General features: G+C 55.4%; 1 long non-coding RNA gene across 3 annotated transcripts in view; it reads left to right on the top strand.

The window, feature by feature from the left end:
* LOC138513358 (uncharacterized) overlaps nt 1-22610 on the top strand; it is a 455407-nt gene that overhangs the window by 4390 nt on the left and 428407 nt on the right. The gene's annotated exons all lie outside the window — the stretch shown is intronic.

Below are 22610 nucleotides of genomic sequence, written 5' to 3'. Positions count from 1 at the left end.
TTCTCTCCTGAATCTCACCTGCACGACCATGCGTCCCCAGAAGAATCTCTTGATGGATCTCGACTCGACGAGAAATGAGCGGCGTGGGGTAGTACTACTGAGGTTAACCACTATGTTGATCGTAGCCACCCCCAACTCACCAGCCGCTTGTAGGGGAGAGGCGGGCCACCAGGCATGACCCCTTGGTTCCCACGCCGGTGTGCGATGGCTCCAGTACAAAACCAAATCCCTAAGCAGGTAGTAGAGACCCAGTCTACCTGTAAGACTCCAAATCAGCAGGGAATGTATGGAGCTGGTCAAGGGAATACAATGTGATTTGTAGCAGTTCATTTGGAGGCTGAAATAGAAAAAGAAAAACCACAGCGTTTTCAAACACAACCGCGTAGTGTTTCTGCCTAAATCTGCTTTCCCATTTGGGGCTCTCTGGCTCTCCACGGGGAGCCCTAGAGCCCCAAATGGGAAAGCAGATTTAGGCAGAAACACTGCAGCATTTAGCATTGCAGAAAACAACCACGTAATGTTTCTGCCTAAATCTGTTTTCCCATTTGGGGCTCTCGGGCTCCCCAGAGGAGCCCGAGAGCCCCAAATGGGAAATCAGCTGTAGGCAGAAACACTGCGCCATGTAAACACAACCGCGTTGTGTTTCTGCCTGCCTTGGCTTTCACTTTGGGTCTCCGGTGCTCCCCTGGGGGCCATCTTTTTGGGCAATAAAAATTTTTGGGCAAACCATTCCTTTAAGCTGACAATACTGTGGCCTTGTTAAGAATTTAGCAGTACTGCTAGAGAGTATGCAGTATGCATTGCAAAAATATGGTTCCATGTTTTTCAATTTGGGGGGGTCCCCACCAATCCCCTGTTTCCCTAGCATTATTACCCCACCCCAAAACCCTCCCTACCTGTTTTAATCCCTTACCCACCCACGATATATACTTTTAACCGAAAATTCATCATTTTTTCGTTATTTATTTTTAGTTAAAAAAGTCATTCGTTATTTTAATTTCGTTATATACACTGTATACCCAAATACATTTGCGCTGTTTGACTCCTTACTCAGTCAAGGCCCAAGCCCCATGGAAGCTTCAAGCACTCCCAGCCATTATACATGGGGTTGCTAACATAATAAAGAATTCAGTGCAGCAATATTTAGTATCCCTTTCATTTTGAATGTTAAAATTTAACAAATCACCAGATGATATGGCCTTGTATTAAAGAGGTAAGTAGAGTAAGCGCCTGCATGATATTTTTCTTCTTGGAGTCCTACCATGTATGTTTATTGGGGATGCCAACTATAACGGCAAATTCAGCGCTGTAATAATTGCTATCCACTTAAGTTTGTCAGCAAACATTCAACAAAAATGCTGCTTCAGCAGCCCTTGTATTGGGAAGTGATTACAGAATTTAGCTGCACTCTGTTTTCCTTGTTGGAGTGCTCCTATCCTTTCCTCATTTGTGGGGATTCCAAATATAATAGCTAATGTCCGAGCACCCACCACCTGGATCACACTTCCACTAACTATACGCTGCATAGAGGCCACCTCACCTGAAGGAAGACTCTCAGGGTTTGGCTCTTCCCATCTGCACCCTAACAGTCTTAGTCAGATCACTCGGGCACAAACCATTCACCTACTCCTTCCCAGGAAACTGGAAGCACAGGAGAAGCAAATAGGGGCGACATAGCACTTTCTAACACTGAAAGAAAATAATCTATCTAGGTTTTAAGTCTACCACAAGCAGACCCTCATGCACTGCATCCCAGGGAATACAGCTGTGCCCCTGTGGGGGATTGGTCAGCACAGCCGTAATCAACTGCAATACACATAGCCTAAACACACATAGCCCTCAGAGGCGTAGACAGGGTAGGGCCTGGGCGCTGCTAATGTTACTGCGCTGGGTCCAACTACATTAGATTCAGGCCCCCATTTTTAGACAGACCTGGCTATGCCTCTGATAACCCTTGGGCCAAGTGAATTTTCAAGTAGAATACAGCTGAGTCCCACACAAAACTTAGTCCAGCCATCTCACATAGCTTGACTCGTTGTGACTCTCATGACTCCTGTGACTCCTTCGATACTTTCATAGCACCGGACCCACCCAATGATAATCAAAGGTTGCTGTTAGGGACCTAGCCACTTACAGCCTAAGCTACCGTTGTAATGGCTATAAATGCACACACGCATTATACAACTTATCAATCATCAGACTACAGTCTTTCAAGGGCATTTAATGGCAGTAAGCGCTATACAACTACCATATAACATAGCATGCAATATTTGGTGCTGCCTTCATTTCATGGGCTAATGTTTAACAAAAGGCCACTTAAATTGGTATTTTATTGGGGAGGGGAGTACACCATAATTCTACACTGTGACGCCTGCTGGAAGTCATCCCATCCTTTTCCTTCTGGGGATACCAAATATAACAGCTGATATGGCATTGTAATATTTGGTATCCCCATGATCTTGAGGGTTAGCATTTAACAAAACGCTGCTTGAAGCATCCATTGGATTGGGGAGGGGAGTACATCATAGGTGTACACTGTGACTCTTTCTGGATGCCATCCCTTCCTTTAGTTCCTGGTGATACCAAATATAACTGCTGATATAGCTTTGTAATATTTAGTATCCCCTTGATTTTGAGGGTTAGCATTTAACAAAACCCTGCTTGAACTAGCCCTTGTATCGGGGTGGTGAGTACATCATTTGCCTACACTATGCCTCCTTCTGTAAGTCTGCCCATTCTTTTTTCTGGAGATACGAAATAGAACAGCTGATATAGTGTTGTGATATTTGGTATCCCCTTGATTTTGATAGTTAGCATTTAACAAAACACTGCTTGAACTATCCCTTGTATCGGGGAGGGGAGTACATCACAGGTCTACTCTATGACTCATTCTGGAAGTCATCCCATCCTTATATTCTGGGGATACCAAATATAGCAGCTGATGTAGCATTGTAATATTTGATATCCCCTTGATTTCGATGGTTAACATTTATCAAAGCACTGCTTGAACTATCCTTTGTATCAGGAGTGGAGGGGGTGAACACATCATGTAAATGTATGTAAATATGCAAATATCCTCTGCATTGCATCTATATATACACCATGTATGCCTGTAACAAGTAAGACTGCTTTCAGCGCCACAATGCCCCTGGGCAGATGTGCGCTATACAAATCCAAATAAATAAATAAATACAATAAATCATTTGCCTACACTATGCATTGTTCTGTAAATCCTCCCATCCTTTTTTCTGTGGATACGAAATATAACAGCTGATATAGTGTTGCAATATTTGGTATCTCCTTGATTTTGAGAGTAGCATTTAACAAAACACTGCTTGAACTATCCCTTGTATTGGGGAGGGGAGTACATCAGAATTCTAAACTGTGACACCTGCTGAAAGTCATCCCATCCTTTTTGTCTGGAGATACCAAATATAACAGCTGATATAGTGTTGTAATATTTGGTATCCCCTTGATTTTGAGAGTTAGCATTTACCAAAACGCTGGTTGAACTATCCCTTGAATTGGGGAGGGGGCTACATCATAGGTGTACACTTTGCCTCCTTCTGTATGTCATCCCATCCTTTTCTTCTAGGGATACGAAATATAACAGCCAATATAGTGTTGTAATATTTGATATCCCCTTGATTTTGATGGTTAACATTTATCAAAGCACTGCTTGAACTATCCCTTGTTTCGTGGGTGGAAGGGGGTGAATACATCATTTGCCTACACTATGCCTCCTTCTGTAAATCCTCCCATCCTTTTTTTCCGTGGATGCGAAATATAACAGCTGATATAGTGTTGTAATATTTGGTATCCCCTTGATTTTGAGAGTTAGCATTTAACAAAACACTGCTTGAACTATACCTTGTATTGGGGGGCAGAGTACATCATAATTCTACACTGAGACGCCTGCTGGAAGTCATCCCATACTTTTTTTCTGGGGATACGAAATATAGCAGCTGATATAGTTTTGTGATAGTTGGTATATCCTTGATTTTGAGAGTCAGCATTTAAAAAAAACACTGCTTGCACTATCCCTGGTATTGGGCAGGGGAGTATATCACAGGTCTACACTGTGACTCCTTCTGAAAGTCATCCCATCCTTTTTTTCTGGCGATACCAAATATAACAGCTGATATAGCGTTGCACTATTTGGTAGATTTTGAGGTTTGCATTTAACAAAAAACTGCTTGAACTAGCCCTTGTATCGGGGCGGTGAGTAAATAATGTGCCTACACTATGCCTCCTTCTGTAAGTCTGCCCATCCTTTTTTGTGGGGATACGAAATATAACAGCTGATATACAGGCCGATTCATGGAATAATTATCGCGGCGCAAGTGGCCAAAAACGTGCGAATCGCAGTGGAATAGCGAAAATCGCAGTGCAAGTGCGAAAATCGCACGAAAAGCAGCACACGTCGATTCATGGAAGGCCGTGCGCGAGAAAACCAGCGGATGTGCGATAAAAAAGTGCGCCGCGCACGTTGGCGCACAGGCCATCTAACAGCGTGCGCCAGGTCACAGCGAAAATCGCACAGGCCACAGCGAAATTCGCACATAGCGCGGCGCACGCAACAAAAGTAGGCGGAACACGGGCGTAACACTCGGAATGGGGAACAACTTGCAAAAACGTGGGCGTCACGGGGGAAGTACAGGGCACAAGTGCGCGGAACGCCCACACGCTCGCCTACAACACGTATTCATGGAATAGAATAGGGCATAAAAGCGTACGCTCAAACCAGCGCACAGGCACAAACACGACCGCCACAAGAAAGCAAGCGGTAGCATCTCTGCGGCTGTAAGAAATGTGCGCCAAAAGGTGGGCCAACAAAGAGCACCTATATACTGCCATGATGAATGTCCTATACTGAGGCCCTCCAGGACAAATGACGTGCAAAGGGGTACCCACAAACACGGACACCCGCTGACAAAAAATACGTGTGCGTGTATACCAGGGTGCGCGGGAAGTCTCAGACGCGATTTCAGCAGGGTACAACTTCACGCGATCGGGCCTGGGGGAGCGGGCAACGTGTATTACAGGGGTTCGCGTGAAGTTTCTCACGCGATCGGGCCTGGGGGAGCGGGCTACGTGTATTTCAGGGGTTCGCGTGAAGTTTTTCACGCGATCAGGCCTGGGGGAGCGGGCTACGTGTATTTCAGGGGTTCGCGTGAAGTTATTCACGCGATCGGGCCTGGGGGAGCGGGCTACGTGTATTTCAGGGGTTCGCGTGAAGTTTTTCACGCGATTAGCCAGGGTACGTTTATTTCAGGGGTGCGCGGGAAGTTCCACACGCGAATAGCCTGGGCGCGTGTATTTCAGGGGTGCGCGGGAAGTTCCACACGCGAATAGCCTGGGCGCGTGTATTTCAGGGGTGCGCGGGAAGTCCCACACGCGATTACAGCAGGGTACGTGTATTTCAGGGGTGCGCGGGAATTTCCACACGCGAATAGCCTGGGCGCGTGTATTTCAGGGGTGCGCGGGAAGTTCCACACGCGAATAGCCTGGGCGCGTGTATTTCAGGGGTGCGCGGGAAGTTCCACACGCGAATAGCCTGGGCGCGTGTATTTCAGGGGTGCGCGGGAATTTCCACACGCGAATAGCCTGGGCGCGTGTATTTCAGGGGTGCGCGGGAAGTCCCACACGCGATTACAGCAGGGTACGTGTATTTCAGGGGTGCGCGGGAATTTCCACACGCGAATAGCCTGGGCGCGTGTATTTCAGGGGTGCGCGGGACGTCCCACACGCGATTACAGCAGGGTACGTGTATTTCAGGGGTGCGCAGGAATTTCCACACGCGAATAGCCTGGGCGCGTGTATTTCAGGGGTGCGCGGGAATTATCACACGCGATTTGGCTTGGTACGTGTATTACAGGGGTGCGTGGGAAGTTACACACGCGATTAGGCTGGGTGGGTCCTCACAGGTGTTCCCTGTACACCCTCCACGGCCCCTGCAGGCAGCCCACAAAACAGGGGACTACCCTGCACACCTGCTCATGTCTCCCACCACCCCCACCCCACAGCAGTGCAGGGGCAGCCTCCACCAGGCACCCACTCATGTCCCCTATCACCGCCACCCCCCCGCCACCAGGGGCACCCTCCACCAGGCCCCCACTCATGTCTCCCACCACCCCCACCCCCCAGTCACCAGGGGCAGCCTCCACCAGGCACCCACTCATGTCCCCTATCACCCCCACCCCCCCAGTCACCAGGGGCACCCTCCACCAGGCCCCCACTCATGTCTCCCACCACCCCCACCCCCCCAGTCACCAGGGGCACCCTCCACCAGGCCCCCACTCATGTCTCCCACCACCCCCACCCCCCAGCAGTGCAGGGGCAGCCTCCACCAGGCACCCACTCATGTCCCCTATCACCCCCACCCCCCCAGTCACCAGGGGCACCCTCCACCAGGCCCCCACTCATGTCTCCCACCACCCCCACCCCCCAGTCACCAGGGGCAGCCTCCACCAGGCACCCACTCATGTCCCCTATCACCCCCACCCCCCCAGTCACCTGGGGCACCCTCCACCAGGCCCCCACTCATGTCTCCCACCACCCCCACTCCCCAGTCACCAGGGGCAGCCTCCACCAGGCTCCCACTCATGTCCCCTATCACCCCACCCCCCCAGTCACCAGGGGCACCCTCCACCAGGCCCCCACTCATGTCTCCCACCACCCCCACCCCCCCAGTCACCAGGGGCACCCTCCACCAGGCCCCCACTCATGTCTCCCACCACCCCCACCCCCCAGCAGTGCAGGGGCAGCCTCCACCAGGTCCCCACTCATGTCTCCCACCACCCCCACCCCCCAGTCACCAGGGGCAGCCTCCACCAGGCCCCCACTCATGTCTCCCACCACCCCCACCCCCCAGTCACCAGGGGCAGCCTCCACCAGGCACCCACTCATGTCCCCTATCACCCCCACCCCCCAGTCACCAGGGGCAGCCTCCACCAGGCACCCACTCATGTCCCCTATCACCCCCACCCCCCCAGTCACCTGGGGCACCCTCCACCAGGCCCCCACTCATGTCTCCCACCATCCCCACCCCCCCAGTCACCAGGGGCACCCTCCACCAGGCACCCACTCATGTCCCCTATCACCCCCACCCCCCCAGTCAACTGGGGCACCCTCCACCAGGCCCCCACTCATGTCTCACACCACCCCCACCCCCCCAGTCACCAGGGGCACCCTCCACCAGGCCCCCACTCATGTCTCCCACCACCCCCACCCCCCAGTCACCAGGGGCAGCCTCCACCAGGCATCCACTCATGTCCCCTATCACTGCCACCCCCCCGCCACCAGGGGCACCCTCCACCAGGCCCCCACTCATGTCTCCCACCACCCCCACCCCCCCAGTCACCAGGGGCACCCTCCACCAGGCCCCCACTCATGTCTCTCACCACCCCCACCCCCCATCAGTGCAGGGGCCCCCTCCACCAGGCCCCCACTCATGTCCCCTATCACCGCCACCCGCCTGCCACCAGGGGCACCCTCCACCAGGCCCCCACTCATGTCTCCCACCACCCCCACCCCCCAGTCACCAGGGGCAGCCTCCACCAGGCACCCACTCATGTCCCCTATCACCCCCACCCCCCCAGTCACCTGGGGCACCCTCCACCAGGCCCCCACTCATGTCTCCCACCACCCCCATCCCCCCAGTCACCAGGGGCACCCTCCACCAGGCCCCCACTCATGTCTCCCACCACCCCCACCCCCCAGTCACCAGGGGCAGCCTCCACCAGGCACCCACTCATGTCCCCTATCACCGCCACCCCCCCAGTCACCAGGGGCACCCTCCACCAGGCCCCCACTCATGTCTCCCACCACCCCCCAGCAGTGCAGGGGCACCCTCCACCAGGCCCCCACTCATGTCTCCCACCACCCCCACCCCCCCAGCCACCAGGGGCAGCCTCCACCAGGCCCCCACTCATGTCTCCCACCACCCCCACCCCCCAGTCACCAGGGGCTGCCTCCACCAGGCACCCACTCATGTCCCCTATCACCCCCACCCCCCCAGTCACCTGGGGCACCCTCCACCAGGCCCCCACTCATGTCTCCCACCACCCCCACCCCCCCAGTCACCAGGGGCACCCTCCACCAGGCCCCCACTCATGTCTCCCACCACCCCCACCCCCCAGCAGTGCAGGGGCAGCCTCCACCAGGCCCCCACTCATGTCTCCCACCACCCCCACCCCCACCCCCCCAGTCACCAGGGGCAGCCTCCACCAGGCCCCCACCCATGTCCCCCTGCCCCCAGGTCCTGACGATACACAATCATGGCAGTAATGGGCAGCATACCCAGCACAAACACCCAGGCAAGGATTGCATCCACCCACATAGTGAATGCAATTACATGACACAACCCCAATGGCAAGTATGTAAATGAACACATGTCCGTCACACACACATACACAATGGCTGCAAGTGAATGTCAAAACCCATATCATGACATGTATGAAACCAAAGACAAAATAACACAAGTGGAAGTAAAAATAAAAAATGTATTAAAGATTAAAAATAAGTAAACAAATCAAACATACAACTATGTGGATAACAAAATAAATGGTCCATGTTGGAGAACCAAAGTAAAAATCAAAAAACGAAAAAGGAATACAAAAACAAATGTTGACCAAAGCAATATCAAGTAGAAGCAAAAGAATGAAAAACCATTTCAACATGGTGAACACAATAATGAAATAAAGAAAATGTTCCTTCAAAAAACAAACTAAATACAGGAATGTACCAGGGTCCATGAGCCCAACACCATAAAGGAAACCTACTACTACCTAATGAAAAAAATATATACAAAAAAGTGGCCATTGTCCGAGCGGTCCAAAATAATAAAAACAAATAAAGGAAACCTAACACTAACTAACTATATAACTATATTCAAAGGCAGCGGGCAAGTCCTGCGGCTCACTTGTTGATGTTGCTGGCCAGGGCATCATCGAACTCCATGTCGATGTCCTGGAGGCGGGACTCTGTCCTGGCCCCGAGGTCTCGCAGGGATAACCCCATGTTCAGCTCAAACTCCCTGCGAGCTTCCTCGAGGCACTCAGCCCGCCTCAACGCCCGACGCATGGAGAACTCCGCCCTGACCATGGCGAGCCGCTCCTCTTCCGCCCGCTGCCGCTCCGCACCTATCCGCTGGACCAACTGCTCCCACACGGAAGACACCACCATCCCAGGGTTGCCCTGCCCTCCGGCCGATGCCTGCCCCTCTGATCTTGATGGCCCCGAGCCATGATGCCTCCCACGTCAAGCCCGCTGCTGCCTCCGACGCCACTGCCTCTGCCAGCACGACGGCATCCAGGCTGATGGAAACCACCGACGCCGTCGTGCACGTGCCCTGCCTGATGATGCTGTCACATCTTCCATCTGCTGGGGTCCAGTTGCTGTGTTGTCCACCCCTGCTGGACCTCCGACTCCCAACTGTGGCAGGGATGGGATCCCCACCGAGCTGGCTGCATTGGTCGGGGCAGGTCCACAGGGGGCGCTGGTGGCATCTGGGCTGGAAGACGGCAAGGAGAACGACTGGTGGATAGCCTGCACAGAGGAGGAGAGGGCCGCCACATTGGCCAACACATGCAGGAAACCCCTGAACATGGCCGATCCCAATTGGGCCACGTCGGCACGGTGCACTTCGTGATGACGTGCGTGCTCCTCCCGGGAAGCACGCACGGCATCATGAATCACAGCCGTGCGCATCGCGACCCCAATCAGGACCTTCTCCGCACGGCCAGGGGTTCCCACGTCCGCAGGTGGAGGGGAGTCAGGTGACATGGACATCCCCTCTACCTGCGGACGGGCCTGGGACGGGGCATCCCTGCTGGTGCATGGTGGTGCACTCACAGGGTCAGGGACAGCGACATGCACAGGCCCCTCCACGGTGACCTGTGCTGCCTCCTGCCCCTGGCCCTTGTCTGCACCACTTGCACCAGCAGGGATGCCCCCACCAGGCCCCATGTGTGCCCCAGTGGCGGCCTCCTCCTCCTCTGTGCAAACCACCAACCTGGATGGCTCCTCACCGTCTCCCACCGTAGCAGGCCCCTGTGGGGGCTCACCCACCCCTTCCGCTGCAGCCGTGGGGGCATCCCCGCCGCCTTGCTCCACAGCGCCGTCTCCGCCCTCTTCTTCACTAGCCGCTGCGTAGAGGGAGACAAAGAACACAAGCATCAGGGCACTGTACAATGGTCCCCTAGACAGGAAGCAATAGTAGATGAGCACCACTGTCAAAGTACACTTCCATCATGTCCCTCCACAACACATGGGTCAGTCCAGGCAAAACACACACAGTAACAGGCATGGTGCATGCCATGGACATTTCCATGCATGTCCAATGGACTCTTGAAACATTCAATGATATGTAACTCACATGCATCATGGCTCATGCCTATCACATGCACACACTTCACCTCAGTCACATCCATCTGGCCCCAAACACACCAAACACAGCGGATACAAGGGTAATTTGGCTGCTTCACTGAATCTGTGCATTGTCACACACATGTGTCATGCATCCATGGCATGCACAAGTCACAGACACGCAGGTCAGGCACACAGACATGGCTACCATATATGTACCTGGCATCAGCACCCATCCCTCACCCCCACCCATGTCCAGGTACAGAGACTGGCATGCTCTCATGTTCAAAATCTGCATAGGGCTCCCCATGCGGCATTTGAACACATGCAACAACCATGTGGGTCACACATCACTGGTCGCACATGCATTACCATGATGTCCCTGCACACATACATGCATACATGGCCTATGGCACACATACAGGCAAGTATCATAGAACCAGCACACCGCAACATGCCCTGTCTCACACAGTAATGCTTGGACACTTACCGCTCAACTCCAGACGGGCCTCCCTCTCAAGGATCTGGGCGTGGAGCGCTGGGCGTACGCGTTCCAGGACCCTCATCTGGATGGAACTCATGCGGCCCCGGCCCCCCTCCACGAGGCGCCGGGCCTTCACAAGGGTCCTGGACCTCAAGTCCTCCCAGCGCTTCTTGATCTTCAGGACGTCGCGGGTTGCCACCCCCTCCGCGTTGATGGCAACCACACAGTCGGCCCAGATCCTCTGCCGTCCTTCCTTGCTGGCGCGGGACGATCCAAAGAGGGCATCATACTGCCCCAGGACATGCTCCACCAGGACACCAACTTCGGTGGCAGTGAAGCTGGTGCCCCTCTGCCCCTCTGGCCTGGGGTTGCCACTGGTGCCAGATGTGGAAGTGCCCGACATGGCAACCCCAGAGGCAGGTGTGGGTGGGCAACTGGGTCCTGGGGCTGGGCTGTGGAGCGATGTAATCCCAGTCGGGAGTCTTCAGTTCCAGCAGGGGTGGACACAGCAACTGGACCCCTGCAGATGGCTGATGTGCAGGCACCAAATGGCAGGGCACAGTGGCAGCAGGCAGGCAGCAGCAGATGGCACGTGGGAGGCTGCTCGGGGCACTGGGGGGCAGTAACTCGGCCTTCTGGGCAGGAGCGTGGTCTTCCGTGTGTTTTCGCGTGGCCAGCTTGATACGGAGTGATTTGGCACGTGAAAATCCTGCACGTCAGCGTGAAATCCGAGGAAAGGCCCTTAGCGCGTAAGCGCGTCAGCACGCATACGCGGTTCTATTGGACCAGAGTCCCTCAGCGCGTAAGCGCGTCTGTGACGTGACCCGCACGGGTGTTCCCCACTCAGCACGTGATGACGGGGCACACGTGGAAATACTGCACGTCAGAGTGTCATTGCGTGTAATTGGACAAAAGTGCGCGTACACGCGATTGGCCTATGTACGTGTATTTAATGGGTGCGCGGCCACTTACACACGCAAGTACGTCAGCGAACCTGTATCCCGTGGTGCGTGTGAATTTCCACACGCTATTGGACTGGGAACTGGATTCCAGGGGTGCGCGGGTCACACGCTGTATCCCGTGGTGCGTGTGAATTTCCACACGCTATTGGACTGGGAACTGGATTCCAGGGGTGCGCGGGTCACACGCTGTATCCCGTGGTGCGTGTGAATTTCCACATGCTATTGGACTGGGAACTGGATTCCAGGGGTGCGCGGGTCACACGCTCGCCTAGAACACGCGCAAAGCATAAATTTGCGCACTTTAACAATAACAAGCTCAGACGCCAGGATGAACATACCGTTCCTAGCAGCAGTGGCAGTGGGCTACCAAAGGACGAGGAGGAGGATAGTCAGGGCCAGAATATTCACACCCAGAACCAGCCTTTTCGGGATGCCTGATGACCAGGTGTATGGGAGGTACAGGTTTCCACCACACATTATACTGGACCTGGTGAGTGAGTGGGAGGATGACCTCACATCACCCACCCTGTGCTCCCAAGCACTCAGCCCCCTGGAGAAGGTCCTCAATGTACTGCACTTCTTAGCCACTGGATCATTTCAGCGGACAAGTGCCATAGTGGGTGGGGTGTCACAGGCCACCCAGTCACGCTGCCTACACCAGGTCTTGAACATCATGACTGCACGCCCATCAGTCCGCAGGCACATATACCTGCCCAGAACACCTGCAGAAAGGCATGCTGCCGCCCTGGATTTTTACGGTGTGGCACGATTCCCCAAAGTGCTAGGTGCCATCGACTGCACCCATGTGGCTCTACGTCCCCCCAGGGCATCTGAGCACATCTATAGGAACCGCAAGCACTGGCATTCCATCAATGTGCAGGTAGCATGCAATGCCAAGGGAATCATCACCTCAGTATATGCCAACTATCCCGGCTCCACCCACGACAGCTTCAGTTACCAAATGTCCACCCTAAGCCAGGACCTAGAAGCTGGGCGGCATGGCGATACATGGCTGCTTGGTGAGTATGTATGCCACTGCACATGCATGCATGTTGGATACTGAGCAAGGTCACAACCCCACCAATGATACCAATCACCACCTCCACAGGGGACAGTGCCTACCCTCTCAGCCCCCACATGATGACGCCAATTCAGAACCCCACCACGCCACCCGAGGTAAGATATAACACAGCCCACATTACGACCCGGGGCATAGTGGAGCGCACATTCGGAGTGCTAAAGTCACGCTTTCGCTCCCTTGACCGTTCTGGCGGGCAGCTGTTATACGCTCCCCCAGTAGTGTGCAGGATCATAGTGGCAGCATGTGTCCTGCACAACATTGCAACACGCCGGGGCCTGGCCGTGGACATGGTGGTGGCCCCACATCCCCAACCACATGCACAGCCGCTGCGCATGGGAGGGGAAAGGGCACGGGGGGAGGCAGCCCGTACACAGCTAGTGGCTAATTACTTCACATAGAAATCACACCCCTGTGGAGTGCACACTGCCCTGGCACATTCCATCTGACAATCAATGATGACTCAACCTGACGCTGATCCTGAATGTCTGGAGAATGAACCGTGAATACCATATCAGCCTGAGATTGTTCACCTGGAAGTGTCACAATGTGTGCATCCCTACCCACACAGACACCACCAATGCAGTTTTGTGAAGTTACACATTCAAGCAGCTAAAATGATTACCCACTTGCAAAATGCAACAAGAGGACAGTGCCATGTCAGCCAACCCAACCCCAGCACCGCCACACGACACACCGTGCCATGTCATGCTAATTGCAGGTAAACAAAGTAATCCCCACAACATGACACTAGTCTCACTATGTACAGTGTCCCTATTAGAAACCTGCAACACCTGAAATGCTCACAGCAATGCCGGACCAACAACATACTTGAGCACGTAGTACCATTAACATGACATCACAAATGTTACATATTAGTAGTCTCACCACCTGGAAATGCCTGCACTCCCACCACTACCAACTGTGCAGTGTTGGCGCCATGTAGAGTTGTAGGTGCACTGCTGCCAACATGGACCCCATCTCCAGACTAGAGGTCCTTGTGTAGACATGAGGAAGGGACCTGCAAATTGGGAGGTAGACACAGAAGATGAGTTACACATCAATGCAACATGCAGTGTACAACACAACAGCAATATGCACTAGGAATGTATACACAGTATTGACTACAGACTGCCCACACAGCTCATGGGAGTCCAACGTCACTGTGTAATTCACTGTCACTTGGGCACACCCTTTGCAAGCCCATGGAAACGGGAAGCAGGAGGGGTGTGTGTGACTCAAACCCAAGCATCTGAACCAAATACATTACAAGCCTGCATGTGCCCAGGCACAATGCAGCGTATGCCCACAGGAACCACGGAAGCCAACAAATCGTCCCAAAAAAATAGGGAATAAAAGAAATAACAATAAAAATAAAAATAAGAAACAATCAAAAATGGCCATTGATGGGCCCGGGGGGGTTGGGGAGGCCACCCAGGAGGTCCGAGGACAGGATGCACACCAGAACCCACCTGCGTGGATCCTGGGAAAATAAAACACCTCCATGGGCTCATGGCCCACACGGCTACCCTGTTGTGGGAGTATCACTGCTGTCGCTATTATCACCCTGTGCAGCTGCATCCGGAGGTGGTTGCACTATGGGAGGCAGCCCACGCAAGGCCCTAGTCTGCTCCTCCATGGCTGCAAGCATGCGGGTGTGGTAGGTCTGGTTCTGGAGGATGAGTGTGCGGAGGTCCCCATGCAACAACTCACGGGATGCCCGGACCTCCGCCCTCGTTGCCTGCATCTCAGCTGAGAGCGTACGGGTGAGACGCTCCAGCTGCTGTTCTGTCCTTTGGTGTGTTGAAGCCTCAAGCTCAACAAGAGTCGTCCTGAGGTGAAGGAGCTCCTGCCTCAGGGCTTCCCTGTGGCCCTGGGACTCAATGGAGATGGCCTCCTGTAGAGTCGCCAGTGCCGCCCGCCTGTCCCTGTTGGACCCCAACATGTCCTCCCTGTGTGACTGGCAGATGGAGTCGGTTGCCTGCTCTAGTCGCTCCATCAGCCTTTCTGGGGGGACAATGGAAGTGGCCACCCTATCCATGGCCTGAGCCATCATCTCGGATGATGCAGCCTGTTGGGTTGCCATACCGTAAATGGATTGCTCCCATGCGGTATTGCCGGTTGGCGTACGGCCACCACGTCGGCGGGCACCACACCTGTCTGGGGGCAAGGCGAACTGCGCCTTGCTGTGCCGGCACTGCCTGAGGCTGCAGGACTGCATTCCCCCTCTGATCTGCTGGCCCAGGAACAGGATCAGATGTCGCGGAGTGTGACCCTGCATCCGTAACCACCGAAGGCGTAGCTGCCAACACTGACATCCCCATGGAGGGTTCTGACCCTGGTGCAGGTGGGTGAGACAGAACAGAATCCCTCCCTGGAACACTCACCTGCGACGGCACGTAGGTCTCATCCGAATCAACACCTGAGTACAGCTCGGGGGAGGTGCAGCCAGAGACACCCCTTGAGAGCACGACCTGCAGCACTTGTGGGTTCTCCCCCACCACCACACCACGTCCCTCACTGGTGGTTGGTCGGCCCTCGGACCCCTCCTGGGTCTGCACCATCTCCACAACCCCAGCAGTATCAGGTGCGTCTTCCCCTGCAAAGACATGAAAACAAAGAAATGGAAACAGGCATTAGCACCATGGCACACAATGAGGGCTGAGAAGCAAGAGAACCAGTACTTGATTGACACATGTCCCACATGACTAAAACCCTCCCATGCATGCACCCTCACTGCGTATGAAGTGCAGGCAAATGGCACACACTGATGACACCAAGATGGAAAATGAACACATTTTCTGCATGCTGCCTGGCAGTGGCATCACACATTGGCCTGTGATTGCCAGGTGAAACACACATGCCATCACACAGATGGCATGTACCATTGCTATTGAGTGAAGATGGAGAGGAGGGCAGCACCTATTCATTCAGTCCAGTTCCCACATGTAATTGCTTTTCTAATTCTAACAGGTCAGATTTTTCACCTGGAGCTGCCAGTCTGAAATGGTCCAATTGCACAGGGACATGTGTGTACAAATGATATCCAGGTAACAAAGTCACTCCACTTCACCATTGCCATGTCAGACATGTGACTAGTGGACAGCGACATGGCTAGTAAAAGTGGGGGAATGCAAACAATCTGACTGAATGAACAGTGAAAAATAAGCAACAATGTTGTGGCAAGGTGACACTTCAAGGGCAACTGGCGTGCAGTTGGGCTAGATGTCTACTGTTGGCAGAAGGGATACTGCTATGGCCAAATGCAGCTGCGCAGGAAGTATTGCATGAAGCACATGACTGACCCATACGACTCAGGCGCACACACTCTCACCTGGCACACAAACAGAAGCCCTCACACACACACCATGCACATGGATGACACACACATGCATGTGCACTCACCGGACAATGCCTCGTAATCAGCCAGATCTCCCACGCCTTGGATCTGTTCCTCCGTGACGTAGGTCCCAGCGACTGACTCATGTGGAGTGAGTTCCATGTCTACTACTGGAGACTCACCTCCAGTCACTAGAGTTGCGGCATGACTTGAGGCCAGCTTACTCTTTGCCCTGCGCTTTAGGTCATTCCAGCGCTTATAGCAATCATTGGCTGTGCGACTCACGATTCCAAGGGCACTTACGATGTCCGCAACGGTCTGCCAGTGTGCCTGGCGTTGTGCAGGTGTGGTCTTGGATCCTGCAACAATGACCATCTCGTTGTCATGTCCGGACACATACTCGACAAGTGCATTCAGTTCGTCATCCGTGAAGCTGGGCTTCCTGGACGGGCCGGACTGTGTAGCCGTGTCTGGGGCATCAGCCTGTGCCGGACGAGCACTCTTCCTCTTCCGCTTGGAAGGTGGTGGTGATCCTGAGTGTCCTGCGCCGCTCTGGACACTAGGGGCAGGAGCCCTGGTGGACTCTGTATCAGGAGTGTGGGATTGCACACTCAGCATGGGAGTTGGTGCAGGCATTGGCTCTAGTGTGATGGTGTCAGGGGGAATGTCAGCAGCATGGACTAGGACCGACACTGTCCTGGCTGGGTGTGTGAGGGCTGGGGTGGATGGAGCCGCAGCTGCCCCTGCAGCCTCTCCGCCCTGCCTCCTTGGTGCAGCAGATGACCTTGCTGCCCCAGATCCACGTGGCATGATGGCATCAACGTGCACCAGCGCACGTGTCGTAGCCCTGCTGACCTGGAAGTCAGCCATGGAGTCAGCCAGGTCTGGTGCCACAATGGGCTGGTCCAACAAGGGCTGAGCATGGATGGTGTCAGCCACATCAGCCTCAACGGGAGGGGGGGAGGGGGGGGGATTATGGGTGCCCGTGACTGGTCCTCCACACATGGGGGGACAGGCTCACCCTGCAAGTTACGACCACGTCCCCTACCGGATCCACCACGGCCGCCACTTGTGGCTCTTTCACCTTTGCCACCCTTACGGAATCCTCGCCTCCCAGCCATGGCACTGATGTTAATGTGCGTATGGGAGTGGATGTAGACTATTGTCCTGGGCAATTGGGGGTCAAAGGGGTTGGGTACCAGATGGTAATTGTACCCTAGTGCTCTAGCAAGGCTGATTGTAACCCCTGGGGAAAGATGACGGGTCACGCAACGCACAGGAGGCCCAAAAAAGGGAGATGACGTGCACGCAACCCCTCCTAGACCACGTGTGCAGAAAGAAAAACCTGCACTACGCTGTGGCACCCAGTAACACAAGAATGAACGTATGCGTGTCACACGCAGCCTAGAATGACCTCTGAAGGGGTAGGCTACACACGGGGCAAGCACAGATGTTAGATATGTGCGTGACTCACCGTCTGCCTGGTAAACGAGCGTGTAAAAGGAGCACGTTTGGTTGGCAACACCCCCGCCAAAAGAAGATTTGTACGCTGTCTGAGGAGACAGGACAACAGTAGAAGGGAACACTGTTTGAGGGAACAGGCCCAGGTAAACCAGTAAAAGAGAAAAAAGAGAAAAAGCTGTCAGAGGTAACAGGGAATACGAACTTGAAACGCCGTGAAGTAAATCGCGTGTGAAACGACAAGAAGTACAGAATTCACCCACTCGCTCTCCACGAAAAGCACGTACAAGGAAAACGTGTTCTACACGTACCTTTTATACAGGCCCACACGTCCAGCGTCACTTACGCGGCGTGTACGCGCTAGGGCCATTTCCACCAATTACATGCTTTGTCACTTCTGCGTGTAGGGCCATTTCCACCAATCACACGCGATTACACTCTGACGTGCAGTCTTTCCACGTGTGCTCTGTCATCACGTGCTGTGTGGGAAACACCTGTGCGGGTCACGTCACGACGCGCTTACGCGCTGAGGGCCTTTCCTCAGTTTTCACGCTGACGTGCAGGATTTTCACGTGCCAAATCACTCCGTACCAAGCTGGCCACGCGTACGCACACGGAAAACCACGCTCCTGCCCGGAAGGCCGAACTACTGCCCCCCAGAGCCCGAGCACGCTCCCACCTGCTGCTGCCTGACTGCCTGCTGCCCCTGCACTGCTGGGGGGTGGGGGTGGTGGGAGACATGAGTGGGGGCCTGGTGGAGGGTGCCCCTGGTGACTGGGGGGGTGGGGGTGGTGGGAGACATGGGTGGGGGCCTGGTGGAGGGTGCCCCTGGTGACTGGGGGGGTGGGGGTGGTGGGAGACATGAGTGGGGGCCTGGTGGAGGGTGCCCCTGGTGACTGGGGGGGTGGGGGTGGTGGGAGACATGAGTGGGGGCCTGGTGGAGGGTGCCCCTGGTGACTGGGGGGGTGGTGGTGGTGGGAGACATGGGTGGGGGCCTGGTGGAGGGTGCCCCTGGTGACTGGGGGGGTGGGGGTGGTGGGAGACATGAGTGGGGGCCTGGTGGAGGGTGCCCCTGGTGACTGGGGGGGTGGGAGTGATAGGGGACATGAGTGGGGCCTGGTGGGGGCTGCCCCTGCACTGCTGGGGGGTGGGGGTGGTGGGAGACATGAGTGGGGGCCTGGTGGAGGGTGCCCCTGGTGACTGGGGGGGTGGGGGTGATAGGGGACATGAGTGGGGGCCTGGTGGAGGGTGCCCCTGCACTGCTGGGGGGTGGGGGTGGTGGGAGACATGAGTGGGGGCCTGGTGGAGGGTGCCCCTGGTGGCGGGGGGGTGGGGGTGATAGGGGACATGAGTGGGTGCCTGGTGGAGGCTGCCCCTGCACTGCTGGGGGGTGGGGGTGGTGGGACACATGAGTCGGGGCCTGGTGGAGGGTGCCCCTGGTGACTGGGGGGGTGGGGGTGGTGGGAGACATGGGTGGGGGCCTGGTGGAGGGTGCCCCTGGTGACTGGGGGGGTGGGGGTGGTGGGAGACATGAGTGGGGGCCTGGTGGAGGGTGCCCCTGGTGACTGGGGGGGTGGGGGTGGTGGGAGACATGGGTGGGGGCCTGGTGGAGGGTGCCCCTGGTGACTGGGGGGGTGGGGGTGGTGGGAGACATGAGTGGGGGCCTGGTGGAGGGTGCCCCTGGTGACTGGGGGGGTGGGGGTGATAGGGGACATGAGTGGGGGCCTGGTGGGGGCTGCCCCTGCACTGCTGGGGGGTGGGGGTGGTGGGAGACATGAGCAGGTGTGCAGGGTAGTCCCTGTTTTGTGGGCTGCCTGCAGGGGCCGTGGAGGGTGTACAGGGAACCGTCTAGCGCGGTTTTTGGCCTGCTCCTGCTCCCCCCTCCCACTTCCTGGTTCTTCCTCTCCCTCCCCGCCTCCCTGCCCGCCCACCCCCCCTCTGATTGGCTGTTGCCTGCCTCCCCTCTGGCCTACTCGACGGCCGTTCCCCCGCTCGCTTCTTTTCCCCAGCTGAGCGCGGAGAGCGGTCGCCGGTGGCCTGAGGGGTACTGCAGGCCTGGAAGCCCTGCCTGGGCCTCCGTGAGTGGTTAATTTATATTTATTTGTTTTTAAATTGTTGTCGCGCTCCTAGCGAGGTTTTTGGCCTGCTCCTGCTCCCCCCTCCCACTTCCTGGTTCTTCCTCTCCCTCCCCGCCTCCCTGCCCGCCCACACCCCCCCCTTCCTCTCCCTCTGACTATAACCTCCCCCCTCCTGGGCAGCCCTCTGCCCGGCAGCCCACTCGGCTAAGGGCCCCAGGCCAAGGGCGACTCCTATAGTGCGGCTCCCTGTGTGTCTGCAGGTGTCCGCAGGGGACGCCAGTTCCACCTGTTCCTGTTCCCCGGCCCACCCCTCCACTCCTGGTTCATCCTCACGGGGCCTTGCCTCACTATACACACAGTTGAGGTAAACTATGGTGCTTTTTCTCCCCTCGCAGGATTCTCAAACTTAGGTGGCCCGGTACCTAACACGCATTACTGTTTGCTCTGAACTGTGGTATACTAGGGTGCTTTTTTCTCCCCTCGCAGGATTCTCAAACTTAGGTGGCTCGGTACCTAATACGCTCTACTGTTTGTTTGCTCTAATTGTGGTAACTTGGGCTTGCCGCTCACTCCCTGTCTGCGTGCTCTCGTTCGTCTGTCACCCCCCCCTCCCTCCTACTCCATGGTGCTCTCTGTCTCACCTATCTTCTCTAACTGCTTCTCCATCGACTATCCTGCTCTCCTCACTAAATCTGGTAGGAAAAAGTTTAAAAAGGACATCCTGGTCTCCAACCCAGGCCTCCCTATCGCTGACACCTACACTAATGCCTGCTCTAAGGAAACTCTCACTGACCTCCTCTTTTTCGTACCTTCGCCCGACCTATGGACCCTTCATATGGTCTCTGTGCTCTCTCCTTTCTCCTCCTCTCCCATTAATGGCGGCACCCGTTGGGATGTCCTATTGGCCCCCTTCCGCTCCTCTAAGGCCATCATTAATGTCTACGCTAATGGGACCATCTTGGTCCAAGGCCCCCAGGCCAACCTTCATCTCTTCGATAGACGCTTCCCACACCTCATCAACTTCCTCTCCTCTCCTGCTGTCCCCCCTCCTCTATCCTCGGCTACCTTGCCTCTACCCTCCCTCCCTGCCCCCTCTCGTGCTCCTTCTTCACCTCCTTCCTCAATACCTCCGCAGGGCGTACCTCTGATCTGTACCCCTCCCCGGAAGTTCTTCAAGGATGGCAGCCTTCTCCACATTGCCACTCTAAACACTCGCTCTGCCATCAAGCACTCCTCCGATATCTGTCACCTTCTTGAGGAACTGGACCTCGACGTCCTCTGTCTCACTGAGACATGGTTCACAGCCAGCTCTGCCACCAGCTTTGACACACTCCTACCTGACGGTTACAAGATCCTCTCCATGCCCAGGCCTAACCGTGCAGGGGGTGGTGTTGCCCTTATCTTCCCTGAGTGGATTCCTGCCACTGTCACTCCTACGCAGACCTACTCCTCTTTTGAATGCCTTGTCTGCCGACTCTCTCTCTCTCCTAGCCATTCCCTTACCGTGGCTACTATCTATCGGCCACCTGGTCAAATTTCCTCCTTCCTCTCTGAGTGGGCTGACCTCTCCTCCTCACTCCTGTCCTCAACCACTCAACTCCTCTTTCTTGGCGACTTCAACATCCACCTTGATGCCTCCAGTCCCCCCACTGGTCTCTTTCGTGACCTCTGCGACTCTCTCTCACTCTCTATTCTCCCGCATGGGCCTACTCACTCTGCTGGGCACACTCTTGATGCTCTGATCTCTTCTGACCTTCCCCTCTCCGTCCCTCTCTCCACTCCTCTCTCCTGGAGTGATCACTTTCTCCTATCCTCCCACCTCACCCTCCCTACCCCACAGGCAAAGCCACCCTCTTCACTGCCACCCACCTTCTCAGTCATCCGACCCATGAAGCGTGTGTCAGTTGAGGCTTTTGCTGCTACCTTCTCTCCCCCCCCCCTGCCCCTTCGGCTGACTCGCACCCTGACACAGCCCTCTCCATGCTCCACTCTGCTATATCTGATACTCTTGATATCCTTGCCCCCGTCATGAGAATCCGCCTGAAGCCCAAAGCCAAATGTAACTCCTGGTATGACTCGGATCACGTCACCCTAAAACGCAAGTGCAGGGTTGCCGAGAGGAAATGGCGTGCTTCATGTTCATCCTCTGACAAACTGGCCTGCCGCCTGCTTCAAAGGCAGTACCGGCTCTCTGTTCTCACCAAGAAGAGAGCCCTTATCCAAGCCCGCATCTCTGCGGCATCAAACAACTCCGCCGAACTCTTTAAAATCTGCAAGGAGCTGGCCAACCCTGTTGCAGTCTCTACCTCTCCTGTCCCCTCCCAGGCCCTCTGCACTGCACTGGCCTCTCACTTCATCTCTAAAACTCAGGACATCCTGTCCTCGCGCTCTCCTCCTTTCACCTCCCTCCCTCCCTACCCTGTTCTTCCTCTGGCCCATCTGCGGTCAACCCTCCTCCCTCTTTCTCTGCCTTTCCACCCTTCTCTGCTGACAAGGTTTCCAGACAAGTCCGATCAATGAAAGTCTCGTCTAAACAGGTTCACCGCTGTTCCTCCAAAACTATCAAGGACCACATCGACTCCCTGGCTCCTGCCCTGGCTGACTTCTGCAACCACTCCTTCGCCTCTGGAGTCTTCCCTTCCCCCCTCAAGCACTCCCTCGTGCACCCTCTTCTCAAGAAACCCTCTTCCGACCCCTCCTGCCCGGCTAACTATCGCCCTATCTCCATCACTCCCTTCCTGGGCAAGCTCCTGGAGAAACTGGCCATCTCCCAGCTTAACCTCCATGCTGAATCTGTTGGTAGTCTTCATGACCATCAATCTGGCTTCAGAGCTGCCAG

The sequence above is a fragment of the Ambystoma mexicanum genome, chromosome 12 (genome assembly GCF_040938575.1).
Source record: "Ambystoma mexicanum isolate Mex_15411 chromosome 12, UKY_AmexF1_1, whole genome shotgun sequence".
NCBI classification, from domain to species: Eukaryota; Metazoa; Chordata; class Amphibia; order Caudata; family Ambystomatidae; genus Ambystoma; species Ambystoma mexicanum.
The sequence above is the reverse complement of the archived record's forward strand: the minus strand, read 5'-3'. Positions and strand labels throughout refer to the sequence as shown.